Below are 10781 nucleotides of genomic sequence, written 5' to 3'. Positions count from 1 at the left end.
TAGTTTCCTGGTAATCTCTTTGGATCCGTTTCATGTATTCTAGATTTTGTTTATATTCTTCATGAAAGGTTTCTCTTCCTTTTCTGAGTTCCTCCATTCTTCCATCTGTGTTCTCTTGAGAAGGGCTTATCATTTCTTTAATTAATCTTTTTATATCTTGCCTCACTCAGATCAGAAGTACAGTTTTAAATTCGTCTATGAGGTCAATGAAGGTATTTCTTTATGTCTGTTGATGCTGTGTCTAACATTGCATGATTACTACACTGGTTCTCTTTTTTTGTTTGTTTGTTTGTTTGTTTGTTTGTTGTCTTTTTCATTTTTATCGGTACTGGGGATCGAACTCACGACCGCCTGCTTGCAAGGCAGGTGCTTATGCCGCTGAGCTAAATCCCCAGCCCCACTGGTTCTCTGTTGTATTTACCTCTTCTGGGCTTATTTTCCCAGGTTCAGTAGATAAAGGGTTTTTTTTAATTTCTATCTCTTGTCATGTTTCTGGTTTCTTTTAGATATGTATGTCCTGGGGTCTCTGGCCCTCTCCATATTGCTTAGGGTCTTTCCAAAGTTTGCTGACTGGGGTTTTGCTGCCCTCCCTAACTTGCTGTTATCTGAGGTACAAGCAAGGATGCAGGGACAGTGCAGGCTAGCCTCTAGCCTCTGAGCCAGTCGACCTGCAATTTCCTTCAGGGACTTATGTTGTACCTTGTGGACATCACTGAGTCATGACTTCTTTGTCCTTGGCTATTGGGTCCCTACCAGAGGCGTAGCTCAGCCCCAGAGGAGCCCACCTATCCTCTCTGTGCCAGGGGCGGCCAACTGACGCCGCCATGGCACCGGGCTCTGCCCAACTCCAAGATGTCCTCCAGCCAGCGACAGCAACCACAGGACCCAATCCCCAACACCCACTGGGAATCAACACAGCTTCTCCTCTCTGCACTCCACACTGCACCGCGTCCTCCTGACAAGGGCTTGGGATTCAACAATTCCCATTATCGGCAGCTGTGGCTTCAGCATGACTTTGGATTGTCCAACTCCAGGACGTACCCAGCACCGCGCAAAATGAGACTCAGTGAGTGCGTCAGGCTGCAGCCCTACACTTGCGTTTTTCCTTCCTTCGCAGAGGTAGATTCTAGCTTGATGTGGTTTTTCCACATCTAGATCAGCATCCTGCCTCTTCAGAAAACTGCGTGGCGCAGTGCCCGGCTTTGGCGCCAAGGTGCATGATCCTCTCCATGGCCTCCTCTGGCGTGGAGCCCCAAGACCCAATTTCCAGTACTCACTGAGAACCAATAAAGTTCTCACCCTTGGCTCCACTTTAGACTGTGCCACGTCTTCCCATCAAGGGCCCGGGACTCATGGACTCCTGTTATTGGCAGCTGAGGCTTCAGCGTGACTTTGGATCATATGACTCGAGGGCATGCCCAGCACAGCACGGAACTGATCTCAGTGAGCGCATCGGCCCTCCACCCACGCTTTTCCTTCCTCTTCCTACTTTTATGTTTCCCTTCGGTTTCCTCTTGGCTTAATAAAAATCATCCTCCAATCATCTGGCCCTCTCCATGATGTCAGATTTTGGCATCTGAGCTGCCTTCCCCACAGAGGCTCTCCATCCAGCTCCCTATCAAGTCACCATTTTCTCTCCTCTCTTTGCCTCATTTCTGTTATGCTCTTCATTTGCCACTAGTTGTTTACTTGTCTTCTTCATTTCGCTTTCTGCTCCGTTCAGAGGCTTCTTTGCCACTGTTCCTGGAATCCTGGTACTTTTCTCTCTCTCTAGAATGTCCTGCAGTATTCTTTGTAGAGTTGTATTGATGGTCACAAATTCCCCCAGTTCCTGTTTGACTTGGAAGCATCTTGTTTCTCCATGAATTTCTAGAGATAGTTTTGTAGAGTACATCAATCTGGGCTGGAGGTTATTTTCTTTCAGGGCTTGGAATACTTCATTCCAGGCTCATCTTGATTTGATGGTTTGTGTTGGGAAGTCTGCCGTAATTCTGATGGGCTTTCCCTTGTAAGTAATCTGTTTCTTGTCTCTGGCAGCTTTTAATATTCTGTTTTTATATTGAATTTCTGGGATTTTGATTATTATATGCCTGGGTGTAGCTCTGTTTTGGTTGTAGGTGGCTGGAGTTCTGTATGCCTCATACTTCTGAATATCATTTCCTTTTCCTATGTTTGGGAAGTTTTCCTTAATTATTTCTGTGAATAGCCTTTGTAGTTCCTTTGTTTGTACCCCTGCTTCTTGATTCACATTCTTTATTCTTAAGTTGTAGATCCTCTTGTCATCTTTTAGCCTTTGTATTGTTACTGCTTGTTTCCTTGTTATTTTTAAGAAATGTTTCCTTTCATGATCCCACATTGCAAACTTGTCCTCCAGTTGGGATAATCTATCCTTAGTTTCTTTCAAGCCATTTTGCCAGCTTCCAATGGAGTTTTTAATGTCCTGATAATCTCTTTGAACCTGCTTCATGTACTCTATGTTTTCTTTATATTCTTCATCAAACAGTTCTCCCCTTTTATTGTGTTCCTCTATTCTTTCATCTGTGTCTTCTTGAGAGATGCTTAGCATTTCTCTTATTAATCTATTTATATCTTGCTTTACTTGGCTAAATATTTCACTTTTCAACTCATCTATGAGGTCTTGAATATATCTCTTTATGTCCAGTGTTGCCATGCCTGATATTGTATGTTTGCTGTCCTCAGTCTCCTTTGTATTTACCTTTCCTGGATCAATATTCTCAGGGTTAGGGGCCGGGAACTTTTTCTTGTTGCTTTCTCTTCTCATATTTTTTTTTCTTCCATACAGGTGTATATAGAAGACCCCAGTTTCTTTCTTTGTTAGTTACGATTCTTCTTCTGAAACATGCTGGCTAGATGGTCCTACCCACTGCAGTGTGCTATTGAGGTGCAAACAGGGGCAACATATGCTGGCCCCTCCTCTCCAGGCCAATCAATCTGCTGAGGGTCACTGCATTAGTGTACACCAGGCATAGGGAATTGATTTGGGGTAACCTATTGGATCTCAGCCAGGGGCATGACAGGCCAAGCACACCTCACCAATCCTGCCTGAGAAGGGAGCAACTGACTAAAGTCACTGCTACTCCTTGTTCTTGCCAGTCTGCCTGGTCCCAGAATGTCATCTGTTGGAGCCCCTTTTTCTGTGTAATGGTTTTATTTCTGGCACTCACCACAGGTTGATGCAGGTTCCTCGCCAGCTCAGCTCTCCGTTTGGTTCGCAGACCCCTAATCTCAGTGTGACTGCATTTCCAGTGGTTCAAAGCAGCTGGATTTCAGGCAGCTCCGTAAGTCACGGCCACGTGAGTACAGGCACTGCAGCAGGGTCACTGAGCCTTTAGCTGTTCCCAATAGTAGCACCAGGACTGTATGTTTGACTGGTTCTTCATATCTTAGTTTCTTTCTGGATTAAGAATATTCATCTCCCTCTGTTCAGGACTCCCCGTGCTGTGTTATTTTGAAATCTAAGTTGACTATCTCTGGGAGCCTCTATAGCCTGCTGTTATTTATCCATCTTTACCCTCCTCTTTCATCTTTTCTACTCACAAACACATGAATCTAACTCAGAATAGCACATTTCTTAAAAAGTGTTTATTTTGAACAATTTTAAATGTATAGAAAAGCTAAGAGAAAGTGACCAAACAACAATTAACAACCAATCTTGCTTCATTAACTTCATCCACCCATTCCATCCCACACCCTAGGCTATTTTGAAGAGAACTCCAGACCACATTTCTACTTCATTTTAGTTTTGTAAGATGGTACTCATACATGACCATTCCTCAAGTAACTCTCAAGAATAAGTCTAAAGAAAAAATCTTAGTCTATTCCAGAACAGAGTCCCCCAAAAGGCTACATTTGTTGACCATTGAGATGGCCAGTTATATCATTACAGTAATACCTCACTTCACAAAGGCTTCTATTTGCAAAAAAATTGTTTCACCAGAAGTGTCAAGCAATATTTTGTTTCCATTCACAAACTCTGCATCAGGTGATGAACATGTCCTTGGCCATCTTCCCCAATATCATAGGACAAATTAAGTTTGTACCTGTGTTTGGGTTTTTTTTTTTTTTTTGAGACAGGTCTAATTATGTAGTTTATACTAGCCTTGAACTCACAGCAATCTTCCAGCCTCAGTCTTACAAGTGCTGGAATTATAGGTGTGAACCACCATGCCTGGCTAATATTATTCTGAGAGAAATTTTGGACAAAGAATTGGGGGAGTTCCTACTAGAGGGAACTAAATAAATCTGGTTTTATAAGTCAGAGATGAAAGTTAGGGAAAAGGGTATCTTGTTACTACAGGATGCTATAACACCATGATGTCTGGTGCTTTTCATTAATATTGAGTTTTTGGAAGTATATGTGAGGACAAATTATAATTACATTGGAATTTCATTTCAGTATCATAAAGGGTCATTATAAAATACTTGTAATTTAATTTTTAATTTTATTGTGCATATCTTCTTATACTCATCTGGGGAGTGGTTATATGCCACAGCTTTTTTTTTACCCTTTTCTCTTCCCTTTTCCTCCTTCTCTTTTCCTCCAATTCCCAAATCCCATTTTTCATTCTCATTTGATATTATTAATCTTATTTCATGTTATGGTATATAACATTCCATTAATAGTGGTTATTAGGGTTCTTTTTGGTGGGGAGTGCCAGGGATCAAACTGATGACCTCGTACTTGCTAGCCAGGTGCTTATGCCACTGAGCTAAATCCCCAGCCCCAAGGTTATTACGGTCTTGTCCATAGCATATCTTTATCCTATTTGTTTCCCCTTCCCCACCTCCTCAACCTCACCTTTGGCCCCTTGAACCACTTTCCCATTGCAAGAGCTCTACCTTCTAGTCCTCTTCTATGCATCCTTTATTGTTCTCTTTGTACTTGCTTCGCTCAAATGAGAGACACTTCATGGTATTTAAGCTTGTCTGTCTCACTTATTTCACTCAATATTATATTTCCCAGGTATTCATTCTCCTAAAAATGTCTCAAACCTGTCATTCTTTATAACAGAATAATATATTCCATTATATCTAGATATCATATTTTCTTTTTCTTTTTCTTTTTTTTTTTTTTTTTTTTTTTTTTTTTGCCTTTTTTGTTTTTATCGGTACCAGGGATCGAACTCACGACTGCCTGCTTGCAAGGCAGGCGCTTATGCCACTGAGCTAAACCCCCAGCCCCCTAGATATCATATTTTCTTTATTCAATTATCTGTGATGGCTATACAAGGCTGTTTCCAGGATTTAACTGTTAGGAGTTGTGCTATTATAAAAAAATGGTATATATGTATCACTGCAATATGATGTCTTAAACTCTTCAAGGAAGATAACTAGCAGGGGGTTTGCTGGGTCATATGAATTTCTGATTTCAGTTCTTTGAGAAATCTCCATACTGATATCCACAATAGTTGTGCTAATTTATATTCTCACCAACAATGAAGAAGGGTTCTTTTTTCAAAAGCCTTATAGCATTTGTTGTTAGATTTTTTCTTAATAATTGCCATTCTTTCTGAAATAAAATTGAATCTTATCATTGCTTCAATTTACATTTACCTAATAGCTAGAGATGTTGAACATTTTCTTCATGTATTTACCATTTATATTTCTACCTCAGTGACATGTCTATTCATTTGTCTTCCCCATTTTCTGACTGTCTTTAATCTGAGGTGATTTAATTTTTTTGAGTTCTTTATATATTCTACATATTAGTCCTCTATCTCAGAATACCTGTCAAAATTTTTTCACATTCCATAGGTTATTGCTGCGTTTTACTGATTGATTCTTATGCTGTACAAAATCTTTTTTACTCTGACATAGTCCTGTTTGTTAATTCTTGCTATTATATCATGTGTAATTGAGGTTCTGTTTAGAAAGTCCTTTCCCACATCTGTCTTCAAATGTTTTACCTATCTTCCAGGAAGTTTAGTGTTTCTGTTTTAATGTTTAGATTTTTGATCCATTTTTACTTTAATTTAATATGTGGTGAGAGATAAGAGTTCAGTTTCAATCTTCTGCACACAAATACTTGTCTTTCCCAGCACCACTTGTTGAATAGACTATCTTTTCCCCAACATGCTTTTGGTCCCTTTGTCAAAGATCAAATAGCTGAAAGTTTCTATATGCTTAATTCTGTTCCAATGATCCATATATCTGTTTTTGTTCCAGTACCATGCAACTTTCATCACTACTGCTTTGTAGTATAGCTTGAAATCAGGCATTGCTATGCCTCCTCCTTTGTTCTTGTTACCCAAAATTGCTATTCTGGGTCTCTTCTGTTTCCATATGAATTTTAGAATTATTTTTTCTAGATCACTAAGGCATGTTGTTGGTATTTTGATTGGGACTGCATTGAACTTCTGTAACAGTTTAGGGAGTACAACCATTTTGACAATATTAATCCTGCCTATCTAGGAGCAAGGGATATCTTTCCATTTTCTGATGTCTTCCTCAAACCTTTTTTTTTTTTTTTTGTACCTGGAATCACTCTCAGAAGCTTGCACTTGCCCGACAAACACTTATGCCACTAAGCTATATGCCTGGCCCTTCTTTTTCAAGAGTACTATAGCTTTGTTGATAGTGGTCTTTCATGTCCTTGGTTTGATTAATCCCTAGGTATTTCATTTTTCCTGAAACTACCAAGAATGGCATTATTTTTAAAATTTTCTCCTCCTCCCATTCATTACTGGTGCACATAAATGCTAATGACTTTTGCATGTTGAACTTGTATCCTGCTAGTTTGTTTTTAATTCTAAGAGTTTTTTGGTGGAGTTATTTAGCTCTTCTCTGTACAGCATCATGCCATCTATAAATAACACTAATTTGAATTCAACCTATCCTATATGTATCCTATTTCTTTCTCTTGTGTAATTTCTCTGGTTAATGTTTCAAGTACTATGTTGCATAGGTGATTGTGGACATCTTTGTTTTGTCCTTGATTTTAGACAGAATGTTTTTAAGTTTTCCCTATTTAGAATGATGTTAGCTATTGGTTTGTTATAAAAAGCCTATACTATATTCAGACATGGTCTTTGTATCTGTTTTCTTCAGAATTTTTATCATGAAGGATGTTGGATTTTGTCAAAAAGCCTTTTCTGTATCTATTGATATAATTAAATGGTTTTTGACCTTACTTATATATTGTACTACACTTATTGACTGAACATACATTGGAACATCTTTGCATCTCTGGGATGAAATCCACTTGATCATGATGTGTGATCTTTTGGATAATATGTTGCATTCTATTTGCCAATTTTTGTTGAGGATTTTTGCATCTATGTTAATGAAGGAGATTAACCTGTAGTTTTCTTTATTAATTAGGCCTTTATCCTGCTTTGGGTTTTGGGTGATAATGGCTTCCATAAATTAATTTGGGAGTGTTCCATCCTTTCAAATTTATCTGAAGAGCTTGGGGAGTACTGGTGATATAACATCCTTAAAGTTTTTGAAGAATTCAGCAGTGAATCCATCAAATTCTAGGCTTTTTTAGTTTGTAGACTTTTTATTACATATTTTTTTAGTTTGTAGACTTTTATTTCTTTTTATTGGGTTGCTAAACATATTTATGTCTTCTTGAGTTAGTTTTGGTAGTTTGTATTTGACTAGAAATCTGCCTGTTTTTTCAAAATTTGCTAATTTGTTGGAATTTGATTTTTCAAAGTAATTACTATCTTCTTAATTTCCACAGTGTCTGTTGTGATTTTATCTTTTTCATTTCTAATTGCATTGATGTGATTCTTTTCTCACTTTTGCGTAGTAAGTCTGGCTAGGGGCTAATGTACTTTATTTCTTCTTTTGAAGAACCAGCTCTTTGATTCTGTTGTAGCCAAGGCTTACAAGAGAATAGAATTAATACAGTATGCATAATATATAGGATTATTTTGTAGTATACATCTCCCAAAAAAGCAAATGCAGAAGTGTACACGAGATCTGTCCATGCACTAGAGACCCAAAGAATCTGGCTGAGGGCCTGGATCCCACAGCAACATCCTGCATGACTCCAACTGGTGGCCTACAGCCCAAGACAATGTCTCATGCAAGTCTGTATCAAGGATCTGCACTGAGAAAGCCCAAAGATCAGTGGTGGAAGCTAGAAAGTCTGCACCAGCAGGATAAAGGGTCTATGCCAGCAGGCTGAAGGATCTGCATTGGAGCCAGGAAGCTATGCTCAAGGTAAGGACCAGAGCTTCCCTGAAAAAACCACAGCCATGCTCCATGACAGTTTTCTCCAACAATGACAACAGCTGACTTCATATTAGGAAAACTAATATAACAAACTCCTCCAGGAGAATCAACAGCACATCGTCTTCCCCTCCTGTTCTCTTTTTATATTGTTTGCAACAATCTTCAAGTGGGCCATCTGATAGGTTCTGCTAGCATAGATCTTAGCTCTCTGTAACATGACATCTGCCCAACTTGGTACCAGACCCAGAGAAACAACTTCCCTCTCCAAGAGTAACTTCTATGTTCTCCTCATTCCAGAGATAAACCTCCCACTCCCTTTTTGTGCCTGCACCAAACTCTCTCCAATCCCAAGACTCCACAACCATTCAAGCCTCCACCCACAGCTCCCAGTACTTCTGTCTCCTGTTTTACACAGGTAGATGCCCCTTCAAATCAGCTGTTAATATGTCATCTTGCCCACCTCTCAAACTCCTCCCCCAGTCAAAACTGATAAAAGTAGTTTCACTTCTTTGTTCTCACTGGAGACCCACAGTCCTATAAAGCTCTCCCATGCCCTCATTAAAGGCCTCTTCCTAATTTGTCTCCTTCCTATCTCTCCTGCACTTTAAACTGATGCCAAAAATACTCAGTCACCATCCACACTCATCATCATGTTGATTCAGTTCAGCTGGATGTTACAAGTTGCTTATTAGTTAATCCACCACAGATTTGTTGATTTCTTCTTACTATTTTCTTAGACTTCATTTCACTGACTTCCACCCTTTTGTTTATAATTTCCCTTCTTAATTTTGGTTTGGGGCTAGTTTGTGTTATTTCTCAAGTATCTTAAAATTTCTCATAAAGTTGTTTGCGCTTGCTCTGTTTTCCTAATGTGTTGCAATGAATTTTCCTCATAGGACTGCTTTCATAGTGTCCCAGAGGTTTCAATGAGTTGTACTATTATTGTCATTAACTTCCAGAAATTTAAAAATTTCTTCTTTGATTTTTTTCTGAGACCCATTGTTGTTTAGGAGTATATTGTTAATTTCCCAGGAGATTTTGCCTTTTCCAAAATTTCTTGTACCCTTTTTCTGTTTTTTTTTCTTTTTTCTCCTTAAATAAAATTTAATAAATAAATAAATAAATAGATAGATAGATATTACTGAGATACTTTGGTTATTTACTGTTACTGCCTTCTTTATCTGACAGTGAACCCTTTGTTTCTCTTTTCCTAATGTTTCTTGTTGCTGTTTTTTCCCTTAACCTCACTAGTTTCCTTTGTGTTTTCAGCTGTGTCTGACTCATTATTTCTGTCATGATTAAGTATTTTCTCTAGAGATGGCTTAACACTCACACACCTTCTGAGATTTTCTTTACTGTAGAAATACCATATTTCTCCTTTCTATTTGTAAGGATAGCTTTGCTTGATAAATTAACCTGGATTAGAAGTTATTTGATCTTAGGGTTTGAAATACTTCACTCCAAGTTTTCCTGATCTTTAGGGTTTGTGTTGAGAAGTCTGCTGTGATTCTAATTAGTTTAGTTTGTCTTTATATGAGACTTCTTGATTTTTTCTGGCTTGATTTTCAATTTCTGGGGGGCTTTGATGATATATGATAATTTAATAAGTAGATCCCTTGGTGAGCTTCTTTTTTCATCATAATTGTTTAGTGTTCTATAAGCATCAGTTAGTTGTATTTTAAACTTTTTCTTATATTTGGGAAATTCTTTTTTTTTTTTTTTTTTTGGTACCAGGGATCAAACTCACAACCTCATGCTTGCCAGGTAGGCGCTTAGGATGCTGAGCTAAATCCCCAGCTCTAGAAAATTCTTTTCCATGATTTCTGTGAGCATGTTAGTGAATCCATCTGTGTTATTTTCTAGTTTTCTCTAATTCTGATTTGCCTTAGGTTGGTTCTCTTGTCACCTAGTAGCTGCTGGATAAGCTCTTATTCTCTTATTTTCTTTTTTGGCTTCTTTGAGTTCTGTGTAATAGGATATAACTCACTATTTTGTCCTAAATATTAGACACTCTGCCATCATATTGGTCATTTCTGCAATGTATGAATTCTATAATCTTTGTCTATATTTGTCTGTCTGACATATTTGTGAGGATTCTATACCCTTGTTCAAACTTCAAACTTCTTTGATTAGCTCATCCAGGTTATTTTTTAAAACTATTTCCCCCAAATTTACCATAGGCATATTGAGTAAAATTGCTGTGAATTTTTGGTTCATTTCCTCTTTGAGGTTATCTATTTTCTTCATCCTTTCTATGAACTTCCCATAGGTTTTTGCTACCGTATTTTTCTTCTTCCTTTGTGATTCCTTGCTCTGCTTTGGGAGAGTTCAGGAGTATGGAGCTCTTCTATTTTCTTTTCTTGCTTTCTATTCTTGTATGTGTATCTGTTTATTTTTTCATATACAAAGTCCACCAAAAAAATGTATACAGACTTCAACAGTTCACCAACTAATAAATATCTGGAAGTTAATGGCCACCATTTTGAGCACCTCTTGTAATTGTAGAGGCCAAGGGTAACTTGTATTAATCTCATGATTAATACAACTTCAATAAATTTAGTATTAAAATATTTATA

The sequence above is a fragment of the Cavia porcellus genome, unplaced genomic scaffold (genome assembly GCF_034190915.1).
Source record: "Cavia porcellus strain 051 isolate PalLab524CR breed Dunkin Hartley unplaced genomic scaffold, mCavPor4.1 scaffold_13, whole genome shotgun sequence".
Lineage (NCBI taxonomy): Eukaryota > Metazoa > Chordata > Mammalia > Rodentia > Caviidae > Cavia > Cavia porcellus.
This window is presented reverse-complemented; position numbering follows the sequence as displayed.